A 19097-nucleotide genomic window follows, 5' to 3' on the forward strand; every position below is an offset into this window, starting at 1 on the left:
AGACCAAAAGGCATCACATTCCAGTAGTAGGTACCCCAAGCACATGTGAATGCAGTCTTATGTTGATCTTTGGGAGCAATACGAATTTGATTATATCCAAAAAAACCATCCATCAATGATAGCATCTCATATCCGACAGTCATGTCAACTATGATGTCTATATTCGGCAATGGAAAATCATCTTTAGGGCATGCTTTATTAAGATCCCTAAAATCCGTACAGATTCTGATGCCCCCAATTACTTTGCTAACTGGTACCAAATTTGAAATCAAGTCTGCATAGTCAATGGGTCTAATAAAGCCCACATCTAATAATTTTTTTAGTTCTACCTTGACCAAGAGAGCCACCTAGGGATGCATCTTTCTGAGTTTCTATTTGATGGGCTTGGCATCTGATTTTAATGGCAAGTGATGAAGGACTAATTCTAGATCAAGGTCGGGCATATCTGCATAGGACCATGCAAAACTGATCTTGTTCTCAAGAAAGAAATTGACAAAATCTATCTTTTCCTGTTTTGAGAGAGAAGCAGTGAAATGAATGACCTTAGGGTTGTCAGGTGTACCCAAATTTATCTCTTCGGTCATTTCCACAAGCAATGTTGATTTATCCTAACTTGATGAGGGTATGTCCAATCTTCCACCTTTGGCCGCCTCAAAGAGGTTTTCACCTGCAGGTACGTCTTTTATTTTTACTTTTTCATGATTAGAGAGTGCCTTACAGTTTTCACTCAAAGACCTATTCTTTTGATTTTTTACTTTTTCGTTTTCATTTTTATGACTAGAAGATGGAGTTGACTCCCCAAAATATGCTGTAGAATCTAAATCAATAGCAAACCCTACCTTATGATCACCTTGTGGTATGCCTTCCCATAGTCCAAGGAATTCTGCAATTGCTTCATCATTTTGAAAATAATCCAATTTGAGTGGTTCTTGTTGGTCCTGTTGGATAAGTTGTGGATAGACAAGGGGCATGTCATCATTGGTTTTAAGGAGAGAGAGGGCCGAGATGGTAAAGATGTAAATGTTCATGGTATCACTGTCTGAACTACTCGTATCTGATTCAGAGCTTGGGTCCCAGAATGACTCTATCCAAGCATTAGGACATGTTTTGGGAGGGGGAGTTATTTCATGTTTGTCTTCCATGGGCAAATCATCAGGGTCAAGGAAAATATCTTCGAGGGCATAGGAGCTAGAAGAAAAGGAACTCCATTCCCATTCATTGGAATCAGTTTCAGGTTGGATATCCTCGGGTGTTGTTTCATCGTCAAAGTCACACCCTTTTCCACACGTGGTCACTTTGGTAGAGGAGGTTCCAATTCACAATGGTACAAAACCTAATCCTAAAGTTGGATGTCGCATCTTAGGAATAATAGGTTCCAGTCTTCCTTTCTTGTCAGGGCCCAAACCACTATAGCCATCATATCCCTTTTTCTGTAGCATAGTAAACCCTTTGCCATACTGCTCCATGGGCAACCTGACAGGTGGTGTCTCAGTTGGATCCTTATAACGCCAATCTATGACATCATCATCCAAAGTTTCTTTGTCAAGTTCACCCCATCTTGTAAATGTAGTGGGGGGCTGATATTGAATGACTATCTTAGGTTCCTTTTGCAACAAATGTGGTTTGCCATGTGATTTTGGAGATATTGGTAAATTCCCAATGAGGAATGTTTGAGCCATTGAATACTCTCCGCATCCTTGGTCCTGTGTCTTCAATTTTCCTTTGATAGCATCTAACAATTCATTAGGATCCACATAATTATGTGAGTGGGTCTCCCTATTGACTGGGACTTGTTGCTTCGGGGAATCGTTTAGATTAGCACAAAATTGAAATGGATTACGATCTCCTAGAATTGTTATCTCAGTCCCATTGTAAGGATATTTTAAACACTGATGATAAGTAGATGGAACTACTTTCATTGCGTGGATCCACGAATGGCCAAGAATCATATTGTAAGGGAGATCAAGGTCTAGAACCTGTAGGAAAGTGTTTTTTGTCACTGGACCGACTCTGATAGGCAATGAAATTACCCCTCTAGATGGACGCTCAGCATCATCATATGCTTTGATTGTTATTCTTCTGGAAGAATCAATGTCATTTTCTGTATAACCAAGACCAATGACCACTCTCAAGGTACAGATGTTAAGACCTGCTCCACCATCTATCAAGACTCATCGGATCTTACAATTATGGACAAAGACTTCAAGATGTAAAGGATCATTATGAGGGAGCTTATCAGGAGAAATATCGTTATCAGAAAAGGCGACATGTTGGGAAATAGCTAGATGTCCAATTCGGGCTTGAAACTAGTCAACATCAATGTCTGTTGGGATAGTGGACTCAGTTAAAGCTTTATCTAGGACTATGTGATGCATAGGGGACATTTTCAACAACTCAAGAATTGATATTTGTGCAGGTGTCTTCCCTAGATGATCTAGGAGATTATACTGACTTGTAGGAGTTGATTTGGGAGGAATTGCAGGAGCTCCTTTCAGGACTATTTTGGATCGATGAGTGGTGACTGCGCAAGAAGGATCTTGTCCCTTTATTCTTATGGTGGAAACATACTCATTTGACGCTCGAAAATAATTGATGACATTGTTATAACCAGTATTTGCATAATTAAGATTTGTTGTTTGGGTAGAGTTTGAAGAAGATGATTTACCCTGATCATGATCAAGCAAAGGAATTTTAAAAATTGTATGATCAGTGTTAGAGGTCACGTTGGGTGGGTCTACCTCAATTACTCCTTGATCTAACAAGTCTTGAATCATATGCTTCAATTGAAAACACGATGCGGTTTTATGTCCTTTTGACCAATGGTATTCACAATATGCATTATCATTCCACCAATGCGGCTTTACCAATGGTTCTGCCTTGATATCTAGTAACTTGATAAATTTTGCTTGTATTAATTGTTTCATTACTGACTCAATAGGCTCTCCCAATGGTGTAAACTATCGAGGAGGCCCATCCCTTGATCAAAAAGGTTTTCATTGCTAGTTTTGTTGCTGACCTTGTTGTTGATTATATTGTTGAGTATATTGTTGGTATTGCGGCTGTTGAGTAACATTGCTTGCTGGTGTTTGATTTTGTTCCATAGCCGACATATTAGGAGCACTCAATTTCTTTATTGTGAATGTGGGTTGATTTGCATTCACTGCTCTTGCGTCAACAACTCCATCATTAGTGACATTCTTTTTTTTGTACCAAAATCTATTTTTGTCCCCTGAATTGTTTGTGTTGTCACTGTCTTTGTTGAGCTTAATGATTCCCTTAGCTACAAGAACAGTTTCAATGTTCATCCCTTTCTTAATGAGTTTCTCAATGATACTGGGACTTTTCAATTTGAGTTCATACATCATTTCTAGGACCAAATTTTGAATAAATAAGTTCACTTGTTGTTCTTCAGGTATATCTAGGGAAGAACGACTATACAAGCTTCACCATCATTGCAAGAAAGTCACTAATGGTTCACCTTGCTTTTGCTTGGTGTTGCATAAATCTGACATGGTCACTTCACTGTCAATGTTGAATGCGAAGTGGGATATAAACTTTTGAGCCAATTCTGACCAAGTCTTTATATTCCCTGGCAAATGCGAATACCAATCCATGGCTTGTCCTATGAGACTTCATGTGAATAAGCACATTAAATATGTTTCCTCATAACTCACTTCAGTACATGCTCAGAAAAATGCTCAAATATGGTCTTTTGGATTTCCATTCCCTTTATATTTCTCAAAATTAGGTGCCTGAAAATGCTTAGGGAAGAGAGGCATGTACAAGCTCTTGTCAAATGGATTAGGACATAAATCTTGATCTGTGTACAATTTCTTTGTTCCTTTGGTTTCCAATGCGTTGACTTGTCATTGCAACTTCTCAAGTTGTTGTGCAAATGTGTCCGGTATCGAAGATTTTCGAAGTTCATCATTCACTCTTGGGTGTACTCTTTGTCGATACATCCTGCTCTCCATTGGCTGTTGATACTCAGAAATTACTGTCTTTGGTGTCTCTGGCATATAAAGTTCTTGATACAGCTCTTGTTGCTATGGTTGTGCTCTGCCTTGACATTGACCATGTTGTTGTGCTTCTTGTGGTGGAATCATGATTGGTAGCCTTGGTTGTTATTGCAATTGAGGGTGTTGTTGATATTGTACGGACATCAATTTTGGTTGTGAAGTATGATAATTTGTTTGTCTTGGCACATATTGAGGCACATGTTGTTGTTGATGCTGACGAATCGGAATATGCTAACTTTGTGCCAATTGCTGTTGTCTTGATGTAAATCCCATCATTTGCAAAAAACTTTGTTTGGGAGGTTTTTGTTGTTTCTCCTTGAGATGGGGTATGGCACTCACATTTACTTGCTGTATTGTTTGTCCAATCCACTGTGGTGGTTGCAAGTTTGAATTAACTTGTAATGGTGCAGAAGACACTGCAACATGTTGTTGAATGCGATATTGTTGTTGTTGTGCATTGCTTGTTTGCACATTCGATTGTGCCTTTTGTGTATTACTCAATTGTTGTAACACTTGTTGTTGGTGCAAACCACTATTTGTGGCTCTTTGTGTTGCCATTATCAAAGGATCTATCACAATATTTTGCATAACAGGTACTTGAGTATTTGGCAAATATATTGAACTTAATGGGACATAGGAACTTTGCTGCATTGTGGAATTATTTTGGACATTGGTAAGATCAGGCATTCTAGTCGTAAAGCTTTCTTGCATCTTAGATTTTGATCCACTTGTAATTATTCGAGGAATCATTTCTTGTTGAGGGACAGCTATCAATATTTGTGTGGCCCTCATTTGATCTTGTGTTAAAGGTGTTGTATTAAATAACAGATTGTTTATTGTTTCAAATGATGACTTTTGAGGAATAGTCATTGTCAATGTTTTTGAAGCACGTTTACTCATCAAGGTGTGTTGAGTTTCTTGTTGCACATTTTCTTCATTTGGATGTGGAGAGAAACTTAACAGCTCACCACCTTGTTGTTTTTGCACATTAATTTGCTCACTTGAGGAGGTCACATTACTCATCATGTCAATATATTTTTGTGGGAACATCTTAAAGACCTTGTTCAAGAATTTATCCATCTTTTTTGTCAACTTCCGATCTTTAAGGAACATATCAACATCATCGGAAGCATTGGAATCTGATGAAGAATTTGGTAAAACATTTGGATTTATTTCTTGTTGAATGCCTTGATCTAAACCAAATCCTTGTGAAAGAGTTTGTTCCTCATGTAATGTTTGAATTTCATGTTGCAAGTTCGGTTGATTCTAGTCGAAAGGTGCATTTTCTCTTGGTGTTGGTGGAACACTCCCATATCTTGGTTTCATGGGTACAAACAATGGCTCATATAATGGAGGTGGTCCAAGTTGAACCATTCCATATTGTGGTAATGATGTGTTTGACGAACCTTCAATGTGTAATGTTTGACTGGGTTAAAACTGTGAGTTTGATACGTTGTCCATGGGTTGATATATTGGTTCACCCATCTTCTTAGACTTTGACCTTGTTTCAACAGGCATGTCACTATGCAAATGCAATATTTTTAGGATTTTTTTTATTTTAAAAGGATGACGTATGATATGCAACTAAATGCAACCTAAATAAATGAAAATGCAATCTATGGAAAGAATGAAACCTATGTTTTTGTTGTTTTTCAAGGTTTGGACAAACCTTTTGAAATGCAAACCTAAAGACTCAACCTTGGGAAGTTGGAGTGAAGCCAAGACCTTAAAGGACAAAGGACCAAATGACAATGGGACAAATTGACAATGTCTCACCTATATGCTTGGATACTAAGCTAGGTTTTGACAAAAATGATATTAATGAAAGGACAAATTTTAGACAAGGTCAAGACTCCCTAACAACAACTTAAGGTATTATCCAAAGTTTTGATTTTCCAATTTTGACAAATCAAATTTTTGAGACTAAATGCAAGAAGGCAATGATTATGACAATGAATTAGGACATGAAAATTATCTAAGGATATGATATGACAAGATGAAGCCAAGAAAAGATGACAATACAATGACAAGGATATGCGAAGACCAATGACTTGGAATATGCGAAATGCAACCTAGGCAATACCTAATTTTAGCATGACAAGGATAATGCAGGAATGTTACCTAAATGGAAACCTAACTTGGGTATGATAATGAAATGCAAACTTAGGGAAAATGATCTTGGACCTAAGTGCAAAATGAGGACGCTTGCAATGAAAAGGACTAAAATGAAAAGAGATGACAATATGCCTTAGGACCTAAGTGGGACTATGCAAAACCTAGCCTAAAGTGACATGAATTTTGAAACAAAGACATTCAATGTTTTGACAAGCTATGTTCAAATGTTGGATGAATACTTGGACAAATTTAGACCTTTGTTCAGATTGTGTTTTGAATTGAAGGTTGTTGATTTTGAAAATCCAAGTTGATTATGAGCACTTTTGAAAGTTTGTTTTTAATTTAACCTTTGACAATCACGGAAGACAAAATGTTTGTTTGACTTTGACTCAAGACAATCAAGCACATTTACAACAAATCCTATGGCTGGCAAGGACAATATCTATTGAATCCTCTAACGAAATACAACACTTAGCCAGATAGCTAGATGCTTGGTAGCACTGGCTCCCCCTTACAGTGCAATCACTTCTCGGGCATACCAAGCTTCGAGTTCAAGGGGCATCACTTCCCAAGAACTTGCTATCTCTAACTAAGGAGTACATGATAGGTGTCTTCGGCATGCACATATCATAATCCCTGAGCCAACAGATAGAAGGATTTTGGCCTCTAAAAATAAGAGATTCTAGTAAGGGCTTCGATTCGGGTGGGTATTGATCCGGTGAATAAATCATCACAATACCATTCCAGCACCCATTGTCTACAATTTTCATTGCATCCACAGTTATTTAGAGTGGTTTGGAAGAGCTTGGATTTAGCCCATCACCACTTTGGGTTGTTCCCTCTCACCAATGCCTATGCGAAGTGCCAGGCAAATCGGGAGGCAGGCCTAATTCTAAGGGTTAAAACATGCAATCAAACTAAAAGAAAACAAAGCATGCATGGTGTTCATTAACCTTTAAGAAATTAAATGTGCAACTAATTTTAAAATCACATGCAAGGTGTTTTAATAAAAGTCTTTGACCACGTCCTGCATAAGATTTGTTAGTAGTTTCATTTTCATGTCTTTGTCACATGTAACGCCAAGGTGCTACACAGAGAATCAGTACCAAAGAAAAAATAGAATATAAGAATAGAATGAAAACAAAGTAATTTGCAAGTAAAAACATTGGTTTCACCTCTGTTTCTAGCCTTCCACAGACACATAATGTCTCAACACAGGCACAGAATGCCTTGACACAGGTGCAGAATGCCCTAACATAGGAACAGATCTCTGTGACATAGGCACAGATCTCTCTGACACAGGCTCAAGATGCCTTGACACAGGTGCATAATTCTTTCACACAGGCGCAGAAGTGTCCAGAAAGCTTAGAGACACACTATTTCTTGATTTTTCACCTGCAAATCAGCTCAAAAGCACTCAGAAACATGGTTAGAGGGGTTAGTTCACGTCAGGTTCACCAGAAAATGTAGATAGGAATTTGGGAGAACATCAAAGCAATAGATATTAAACTAGCTCAATCACAAAAGCTAAATTGCAATGATAAGAAATCCTAAAAACATTCAATAGAGATATGAAAACAAGATAATCAAACCAAATGCAAACCATTACAAATGCGAATATCTCCTCCATAATTCTCCATTGTCCTTCTTTCTCCTTCAAATTACTTTGTTTGTGGATCTCACCTACAAGTGCAAAAGCATAGTATGAAAGCAAGATTCACAAGATGAAATGGCAGCGTAAGGATACTAAAAGTGTGATCCATTTATTGAAGAAAATCATCCAATTTGTAGACAAATTGGAGAAATGACATGATTAGCATGAAGAGATTTGAAAGGAAATTTTAAATCAAGGATGACAAATATGACAAATTATGACAAGATTGACATTTTCTATGCAAGATTGATTGATTGACAAATTATGACAAAATTGAAATGCCATTCCCATGAAATTAGGGGAAATATTAGAAAAATTGAAGAAAATAGGAGAAATAGAAATTAGGAATTAGGAGAAATTAGTAAATTGGAAAATTGAGGAAAAATATGAAATAGAAATTAGGTGAATTAATTAATAGGTTTTCATCCATTAATTAATTCATGAAAGAGACCTAGGACTAAATAAATAGATTTATTTAACCCACCAAGAAGAAGAAAATGATTTAATGATCAACTCATAAAACCCTAGAAATAAGAGGACAAGGAATTAGGTCAAGACATCAAGAAATTAATGTCGATTCAATCATGATTTTGATTGACAAAGGACCAATGCTGATAAATGATTGAGACTGGTTGACAAAAAACAATGACAAGTTGACCAAGAATGACAAGGAGATCAAATTGATAGGCGCCAATTGATGAGGAACAATGACTAATTGATCCAAATTGACATGATTTGAAAAGGACAAGGATCGATGACAAATCGATCGCAAAAATGACAAGATTGACAAGGACAAGGATTGATGACGAATCGATCACAAGATGACAAGATTGACAAGGACAAGGATCGATGATGAATCGATCACAAGGTGACAAGATTGACAAGAGGACAAAACCCTAATTCCATCATCGATTAGGATTGACAATGTCCAAAATGATGATAAATGAGCATGCACATTGATGCGACAGGATAAGATCGACCAAAATCATGACTGAAGATTTCTATTGACAAGACCTAATTTGAAAGCGATAAAAATGAGGAATGCAGAAGAAGGACTCGATGCTCGCAAATGATAAAGACCAAGTGCGCAACATAGAAGAAATGTTAATATGACGTAAAAACCCTAAAATAAGGCAATGCGCAAATGTTAAAGTATGACTCTGCAAGCATTGACCATTTTTAGATGTCTACAAATATATTTCATTTGAACTCTAGTGTGAAGACATGTTTGATTACACAGATTGATGAGAGTTGGCTATGGCATAAAAGGCTATGTCATGTGAATTTTGATTGCATTGTGAAGATCAGTTCAACTAAGGAATTTAGGGATATACCTAAGATTATGAAGCCCTGTATTCCGGTATGTAAACAGGAGAGAACCTCTTTTAGGAGTATACAAGATAAATCAAATGATTTTCTTGATCTTATTCATACCGATTTGTGTGGTCTTCTAGAGTTAAAAGTTTTCAAGGTGATAGATATTTCCTGCTAATCATTGATGATTATTCTAGAATGATGTAGGTTAGTTTTCTGAAACAAAAATATGAAGCATTTGAAAAGTTTAAAATCTTTAAGGCTAAAGTGGAAACTGAGACAAAATTGAAGATTAAATATTTGAGGTTAGATCATGGTGGACAATTGGCATCTGGTGATTTTAATAACTTTTGTGATAAGCATGGTATAAGAAGACAATTTTCTTCTCCCTAGACATCTCGGTAGAATAGAGTTGTGGAAAGGAAGAACATGACTATCTTGGATGTTGCTAGAACAATGATAATTCTAGAAGCTAGTCTACCTCATATCTATGGGAGAGAAGTAGTGAGCACAATGGTTTATACATTCAACATAGTACATATAAAAGGATAAATTGGTAAGACACCTTATGAATTATGGTTTGGCAATACACCTACAGTTAAGTATTTCAAAATTTTTGATAGTAAATGTTTTATCAGGAGAGATGATATCATTGGAAAATTTGATCCTAGATGTGATGAAGGCATATTTATTGGTTATTCTAATGAAAGCAAGACATATAGATGTTATAAAAAGAGATTGAAGAGAATTGTGGAGAGTGCTAATGCCAACATAGATGAGTTGAATATAAGTCAAATTAGAGTTTATGAGAAGGAACTGACAGTGGAAATGATTATATTTAAACCGGTAGCACCTCTATCAAAATAGAGTGTTGAACCAGTTACTCCAAGAATTCTATAGTGACTGAAGAACATGGAAGAGGAACAGAGAGTCAGAGGACTCCTAGGTATGTGATATTGAATCATTGGGGATAAGCAATGGAGTGATGACAAGAAGAAGACTGGCAACTAATGAGGTATGTTTAATTTCACAAGTTGAACCGGTATCAGTAATTGAAGCATGTAAAGATGAATATTGGTTGAAATCTATGGAAGATGAATTAGATCAGATTGAGAAAAATAACCCATGGACTTTGGTTCCCCGACCTAAAAATAAAAATGTTATTGGAACTAAATGGGTTTTTAGGAATAAATTGAATGAAGATGGTAAAGTTATAAGGAATAAGGCTAGATTGGTTTGTAAAGGATATTCTCAGAAGGAAGGAATTGATTATGGAGAGACTTTTGCACCTATAGCTAGGATTGAAGCTGTAAGATTATTTCTTGCCTATGTTGCTTATAAAAACTACAAGGTTTATCATATGGATGTTAAATGTGCATTTTTGAGTGGGGATCTTGATGAGTAAGTTTATATTGAGCAACCTAATGGGTTTTCACTCTCAGTTGATATAAACATGGTTTACAGGATAAAGAAAGCTTTATATGGATTGAAACAAGCACCTAGAGCTTGGTATGCAAGGATGGATGAATATCTTTTGAACCTTGGTTTTACTAAGGGTAGTGCTGACAATAATTTATATTATAAAATCACTAATGATGATATATTGATTATTGAAGTATTTGTTGATGACATTATTTTTGGAGGTGAAGATAAGTTATGCATACAATTTTCTAGGAATATGGAGAAAGAATTTGAGATGTCTATGATTGGTGAGATGAAATTTTTCTTAAGTTTGCATATTACTCAGACAAACAAAGGTATTTTTATCTATCAAACTAAGTATGGTAAGGAATTGTTGAAATAATTTGGTATGGGAGATTCTAAACCGGTAAGTACTCCTATGGTTACTGTATATTGTGAAAATGGATAAACAACAATGATAATGTTGAAAGACTAAATAGATTCAACCACAAAACCCTAGCCTAACAACGACAAAGATCCACTATAACATATGAAGATTACCTAAGACAATGCAAATCAAATGAAATCACAAAGATTATACCATCACATGTCCAATAGGGTTTGAATCTCCATTCTTCCTATCTGCATTGATCTTGCTTGATATATTTGCTCTCAGATTTTATGTGTGCACAAGAGCTCAACAAAGAACAGAAATGTGGTGGCAAGTTGGGTCGCATATGAAACTGCGAAGCGTAGTGTAGTCGAGTACGTAATTGAGTTAGCCACGGTTTGATAATGAAGGAAGCATCACCTTATATAGAAGACACTATAAGAAATGGAGGGATAAGATTGAGAGGTGTAAAAGAGGTCGGCTATGATTAGAGGGTAGGTAGAGGAAATAATAAAATAATAAGAGGGGTAGGTAGTGTAGGAATTAAGAGATGAATGACATGTGTCATAGGTAGAAAAGGCTAATGAATTAATTAAATAAATAAAGACTTATTTAATTAATAGAAGAAGTGGGATAATTAAATAAATAAGATATTTATTTAATTTAGGAAAAGGATAATTTAAATAAATAAAAGTATTTATTTAAATGAGAAATAAGGCTAGAAGAGGATAAATGAATTAATTAAATACATAAAGATTTATTTAATTAATAGAAGAATTAGGCTAAAGTAATTAAATAAAAAAAATATTTATTTAGTTAGACATGACAATTTTAGGTGTCTACATTTTGCCCCTCTTTGAGACAATGCGGCTTGTCACATTGTTTCAAAGAAGATACAATGAACTGATACAAAGTTGCCCCAAGATGGGAATGATATGCCCCCTTGAGAGATTGGATGAAAATGTCTGAAAAGATCACAGACAATCTCTCGATAAGAAAGAAAGGCTAGAAAGGACTGATCGGATAGAGTGACAGAGTCATGGGATAAAGAAGACCGACTTGGGAAACGAGGGCTAGGACTAAGGCTAGGGCAGTCTATAAATAGACCACGAGGGGAAAACATCCTCATTGTCATCCACACATCCATGAGATCAGAGTGTAGAGCAAGATAGAGTAGCAGTAGTCAGCAGCGATGACATTGGTTCACAGATTCGATCGTATTTACCGTTATCAGAGGCCAGCAGATGCAGGAGAGCCGATAAGTACCACAAAACCTCATTGTACTTTGTTGCAATAAATGTTGTCATAAATGCATGCTAGGTAGTGCAATAAATCTGCTTTGTAAAAAATGTCAAAAATGTGTAGGCGCATCATTGCTAGTGCCAGGCGCATCTATGCTGGCTAGGCGCGTCTGTGTTTGTGTCAAGTGTGTCTGTGCCAGAAAAGGCGTCTATGTAGGATGTGATCGTGTCTATGTTGTGCAGGCACAATTGTGCTAGGAAGGCACGTCTGTGCAGAGCATAGGCACGTCTGTGTATTTCAAGCATGTCTGTGCAGAACAGGCGCGTTTATGCAGTCTCAAAGGACATTTATGTCATGAAAGCATGTTTGTGTCAAAAAAAAGTGAATTTGTGTCTTCTAGGTCAAATCGACAGTCCTGTGATGAACATACGCTATCAATTGGATAAGTTGCTGAGAGTATACACTCAAGTAGGTCCTCAAGGGAAGACTAGGATAGCAAATAGGGCTAGGATTGACAATTCTATGATAGAACATACGTTGCCAATTAAGAAACTACTCAAGAGGATTCACTCAAGCAGAGGCCCTAGGATAGGATAGATCAAGGCACTTTGTGATGAATAGTGAGTACCAAGACATAGTATTTTGTGATGAATAAGGAGTACCAATATGAGCAGTACTTTGTGATGAACAAGGAGTGCCAAACATGTAGTACTTTGTGATGAACAGGGAGTACCACTAGGATAGAAGCAACACTTTGTGATGAATAGTGAGTGTCACTAGGATAGAAGCAACACTTTGTGATGAACAGTGAGTGTTACTAGGATAAAAGAAACACTTTGTGATGAATAGTGAGTGTTACTAGGATAGAGTACCATATGCACTAAGATAAAAAAAAGTAGCATTTTGTGATGAAGAATGAATGCCACGATGATTGATATGATTGAGTTGCTGGACTGCAGTAGTATTTGCCTATGCTGGAGTCACGAGAGAGATTCTCATCGACTCAGAGGTTGCAACTAGAGTTGACATTCAAGGACAGAGCTGCCATTGAGGGCATGGGTTTTTGTGATACATTATGTATGTGCCTGAGTTTCGGGCAAACATGGGTTTGCTAACTGTTCTTGTTGAGAGATGGCACTCTGAGACGTGCACGTTCCATTTGCCGATGGGTGAGATGACAATCACCTTGGAGGATGTGTACAGGATTCTATGGATACTGATCGATGGGGAGTTGATTCCTTACGATCAAGACAGAGACAGGGATACCCTGAGACAAGTGTTCCAGGACCCAAGACTAGAGATGAGGGTAGGACAAGTGGCTTGAAACACCATGACAGCTACAGGATTAGCGCTACCAGCAGTGCTAGGGGGAGTGATCAGTGGGTTCCTGTGTCTAGATAGGGTGACACAAGGGTTGGCTGTGGGCTGGGGGAGCACCTTGGAGACACTAGTTACATAGCACACCAGATATGCTTGGGGACCATCTGTGTTGGCACACTTGTATTATGAGCTGCATCAGTTTGTATATCATGGATCTATAGGATTGGGCTATGGAGTTACATTGCTACAGGTATGGGCCTATGAGCATCTACCGGTTACCCGACTGATACATTTAAGGGGTAGGGTTCATGGACGTAGCTTTGTTCATCTGTATGACATGATTACATCACAGCCACGGATTGACAGGTTGGAGCATTGGCGTCGAGTCATAGATGAGATCGACACTATGATATGGAGGTCATACCTTGGGTGTGAGCAGTGGGAGGAGGATGCAGTGGATCTCTCGTACACCTTCCAGAGTAGATATCTAATTGGGCGGATGCCCTATGTTTTGGAGAGACAGCTGGTTGACAGAGTGTGTAGGGAGTTTGGCCATATTCAGTAGATGCTAGGGGGTTCGAGATGTATGCTCGGACAGTTAGGGATCAGGTACACTTTGGGCCACTGTTGTCATATGATTAGGCCATGACGTAGCTAGCAGAGATGGTGTCGATGCCATGGGACATGTGGTTAGATATTGAGGATGCAAGCATGGATGCTGAGTACATGGCATATTGGGTTGAGCATCCCTTTCCATGACTGACAGACCCAGGGGAGCTTCTAGATGGAGATGGTGGTGGGGATGAGGATGATGATGGAGATGGTGGGGGGAGAGGCCGACGGAGGAGGCAGGGTGCCATTGGAGAGAGGAGGGTGGTTCCATGAAGAGAGGATGGGGAGGAGAGATAGGCTCAGGTGGTGTGAGGTCGGGGTGGATTGCCATTATAGGTGCCAGTAGCATAGGGTCCTAGACAGGTTCAGGGACAGGGACAGAGGTAGGTACAGGTACAGGCACATGCACTAGTATAGGGGGAGCCACAGGTAGAGCCATAGGTAGAGGCACAGGTGGCCGAGGTGGAGGAGGATGAGCTAGTTGAGCTGAGGGAGATCTGCCAGGGATAGGCAGATGAGATTTAGGAGCTAGAGAGGGAGACTGCTAGGCTCAGGAGGCGATTGAGGGAGACAAAGCATGAGTGGGATCAGGCTATCCAGGGCTATACTGAGGCTGAGACAACACTGAGGGCTGGGAGGTAGGTAGTAGAGGATACAGGAGCTAGATATGCCTATGTTCTATGGGTAGGCGAGGAGATAGGTTACTGGCATGACCTATACTATAGGGTAGTGCCACCAGAGCAGCGGGCGAGGAGATTCCGCAGACCATCGCAGACAGTGACGACTACGGGAGGGAGCCAGAGGTGACAGGCGTCCAGCGGTGGGGTTATGGGTCCTCCACCACCACCAGATAGGGGGGATAGGAGGGATGATCCTAGGTGGGTCCTTCTAGGGCTTAGATTCCATCAAGGCTAGGTGGCTCCGAGGGAGGGAGTTCATCATAGCCATAGAGGGCTCCCTATGTATTAGTATTGTACCATTTTTGTATGATGATGTAGACACCTGCGGGTGATTGTAACCATATGATTTTGACATCCTTGTATCATGACACTAAGTTATATATATATATATGAGATGATTCATCTTTGCGGCAGCTATATGCATGTGTACATATGTGATGAGATGTTTAATGATGTATGTTTTATGTGATGCTTATGATATAGATGCAAATATGTACATGAGGAAATGCAATATTTTTTGTTCTGTTATGTTTTAAATATGTTATGCATATGTGAATGTGAAGGTATGAAATGCAGATGAATATGATAATGCAAATAATTATTTACATGATGAGGATGTAAAATGTGCTAATATGTGTTATGTGCAGGATGTGATGCAATTGTGATATCTATATGTATGTATGAAATTCTTATATGTGGTAATGCAGGTGAAACTACATGAAATGCAAATGTTTTTGGCGTGTCATTATACTTAGTCATCTGATAATAGGCTACACGGACTCAAGAAGGATGATGGAAGTCAATCAAGAAAGGGGGATGAAAGATAGAAGATATGAAAATGAAAGAGCTTCTTGTGCGTTATCATCATTGAGCTTTATTATGGCAAGTAGGTTATGACAATTGAGGCATATGTGCGACCTAGAAAGTCATTTGACCTGTTTGCATGGAGATAAGACAGTCACAAACAAGGAATGCCCCAGTTCACACTAGACTCATAGTGTCCTCATATCCTTGGACAAGTCATAGCATTACTAAAAGACAATCCACAGACAACAAAGAAAAATAGGTGACGATACCCCATCCTCGCCTTTCTAGTCAGAGACATCCTGGAGATAGAATCTCTAGTCAAAGACATCTCAGAAAAGCTAAAAGACAGGTCACCAAAAGATAAAATCAAAAGAAAACCAAGACTCGACACCAACATCCACTGTAGTCCTCAAGTTTAGTGTCTCTTGTCACTTGTATAAGTCTTATTTGATTGTGGTCACAATGTTTACTTTCACAGAAAGGATAGATAGCACGGAACCATATGTTGTCTAAGTCTGTTGAAAGATTTGATTTGTTGAAGTCCATTGTTGCTGTTGTGTCTCATCTGAAACTGACTGAATCCATGAAACTATTACTTTATTACGGAGAAGACGAAACTTTATTGTGGATTGGCAATGCAAGTGCTGCTTTATTGTGGATTGTGCACGAATAGATCGAAGGAAGCTGGAAGAAACTGTACTCTTCAAAACGTGTGATGTTCTCAGTTCCACACTCATCACTAGACGTAGGATTTGCCTTAGCCATAGATAGGATCTGATTTATTATGGATGGAAAGGAGTGAAAAGGGAGGTTTATTATGAATGGTGAACCAATCTTGGGTAGATCAATAACAAGCCATGATGGGAATGCATAAGTTTATTTTGGATGGATAGGATGTGAGTGTGTGCAAAGTGAAAGGATGCAAGTGAATCCTGAAGGAGGGAGGAGCAATGTCTCTACGCATGGTGCTGGTGACCTAGTTTTCACCATGGTACCTGGCTAGGGCACCACCGAAGTGGTTTTCACCGTTGGACGAAATGTTTTTCTTTACTTTTTTTATTTTTTTTATTTTTTTGTTGTCACAAGGCGCCTGTTTGCTAGGTTTTCACCAAGTAACGATTTTTATGTTTTTATGATTTTTTTGTGTTTTTGAAATTTTTGAATTTTTTTGTATTTTTGAATTAGGATACCCTGAAGAGCTATGTGTAAAACCTATGAAGGTGTATGCTGTTGATAGGATTCTCCAAAGGTTCACCTTCTGTATTTGAGAGCTGATATGCCCCAGATCCATATGCTGGTATGATGATGTAAGGACCAAGCCAGTTTGGTTCGAACTTGCCCTTCTTCTCTCTATCTTACTGATTTTTGGGATTTTCTCTAAGAACCAAATCACCTACCTCAAATGTGTGAGGCTTGAATTTGTGATTGTAGCTACGACTCATTCGTTGTTGATAAGCCTTGAGATGATTAAAAGCAGTTTGTCTTCATTCATCCAATAGTTCAAGTTCTTGTAAGCGAGAGACCCTATAGTCTTCATCACTGATAATGTTTTGCAAAGAGACTCATAAAGAGGGTAGCTCGATCTCAATAGGCAAGATAACTTCAGCGCTGTAGACAAGTGAATAGGGTGTAGCTCCTGTAGGTGTGCAGACACTTGTGCGGTAGGCCCAAAGTGCAGGATTAAGTTGGATATGCCAATTACGGCCAGCGTCATCGACTATCTTTTTTAAGATTTTAAGGATTGTTTTATTAGATGCCTCAGCTTGACCATTACCTTGGGGGTAATATGGTGTGGAGAAATGATGGGAAATATGGAAGTGGTCACAGAGTTCATGAACATCCTGATTTTTGAAGGGACGCCCGTTATCGGTGATAATGGAAACAGGAATACCATATCCACAAATGATATAGTTGAGAATGAAGGTAGCAATTTGTTTTCCAGTGACTTGCATGAGAGGCACAGCTCCAATCCATTTTGTGAAATACTCTGTGACAGTGATAATGAATTTATGACCATTGGAAGAAGGAGGGTGAATCTTGCCTATGAGATCGAGTCCCCACTGACAAAAAGGCCAGGGAGTCACAATCGGCTGAAGTTCTTGTGCTGGCGCATGGATGAGGTCTCCATGAAGTTGACATTGCTTACATTTCTTGACAAATTGATATGAGTCTTTTTCCATATTAGGCCAGTAATACCCAGTCTAGATGAGTTTCTTGGCTAAGGTAGGACCACTAGAATGTGGACCACATATCCCTTCATGTACTTCATGTAACGCAATCTGAGCTTTGTCACTTTCTAAACATCTAAGAAGAGTGCCATCTAGACCTCGACAGTATAGGACATCAGCTAAAATGATGTATCGAGAAGATTGGCGAATGAAAGTGTGATGTTGGTTATTGGATAAATTAGGAGGTAGGGTATTGTCACGATGGTATGTGAAAATGGAACCATATAACTAGGACTCAGGACCAACAACACATATCATCTCAGTAGGAGTGATTTCATATGAGGGAACCAAAAGGTTATCCACCAAGAACTCATAGTGGGTCTCATTCGGAGGTAGATCGATTAGCGAAGCAATTGTAGCCATGGCATCTGCGGCTCGATTCTGCTCTCTTGTATCTGCTCAAAGTCTATCTTTGTGAAATGTTGTTTCAAGTCATCCACCATTCTTTTGTAAGGCATTAATTTCTCATCCTTTGTTTGGTAATCATCAGTTGCTTGATGGATTACAAGTTGAGAGTCCCCAAAAACACGAAGTTCCTAGATTTTCCATTGAACTGCAATACATAATCCTGTTGTTAATGCCTCATATTCCGCTATGTTATTAGTGCAAGGAAATGATAAGTGGTATGATTTTGGTATGGAATCCCCCTGAGGAGTTATGAAGAGGATGCTAGCTCCTGCCCCATGCTGTGTGTATGAGCCATCAAAGTATAGTTGCCAAGGCTTCGTGTGCAACACTGTTAAAATGGATTCATCTAGAAATTTTGAAGTTAGAGGAAGATCATCTATCATGGGAGCATCTGCTAACTGATCTGCGATAGCTTGTCCTTTTATTCCTTTTCTGTCCACATACTCGATGTCGAATTCACTCAGGAGCATCACCCATTTGGCTAGTTGCCCAGTAAGCATTTCTTTATTGAGAAGGTATTTCAATGGATCGATCCTTGTAACCAACTTAGTCTTATGAGTTAGCATGTAATGTCATAATTTCTGTGAAGCAAAGACCATGGTGAGACATGCACGCTCAATTGGTGTGTAGTTTAGCTCATATCCCACCAATGTGTGACTGATATAGTATACTACCTTTTCTTTGCCTTCGGCAACTTGTTGTGCTAAGAGTGCCCCTAGTGCTGTTGAAGTAGCTGATATGTATAGTAATAAAGGCTGATTTGGAATTGGTGGCATCAAAACTGGTGGATTCAGAAGATAATCTTTGAGTATCTGGAAAGCCTGTTGACAGTTATAATCCCATTTGAATTTGATGTTTTTATGTAGCAAGTGTTGAAAGGGATTACATTTATCTACAAGTTGTGCT

The sequence above is a fragment of the Cryptomeria japonica genome, chromosome 4 (assembly GCF_030272615.1).
Source record: "Cryptomeria japonica chromosome 4, Sugi_1.0, whole genome shotgun sequence".
Classification (NCBI taxonomy): Eukaryota; Viridiplantae; Streptophyta; class Pinopsida; order Cupressales; family Cupressaceae; genus Cryptomeria; species Cryptomeria japonica.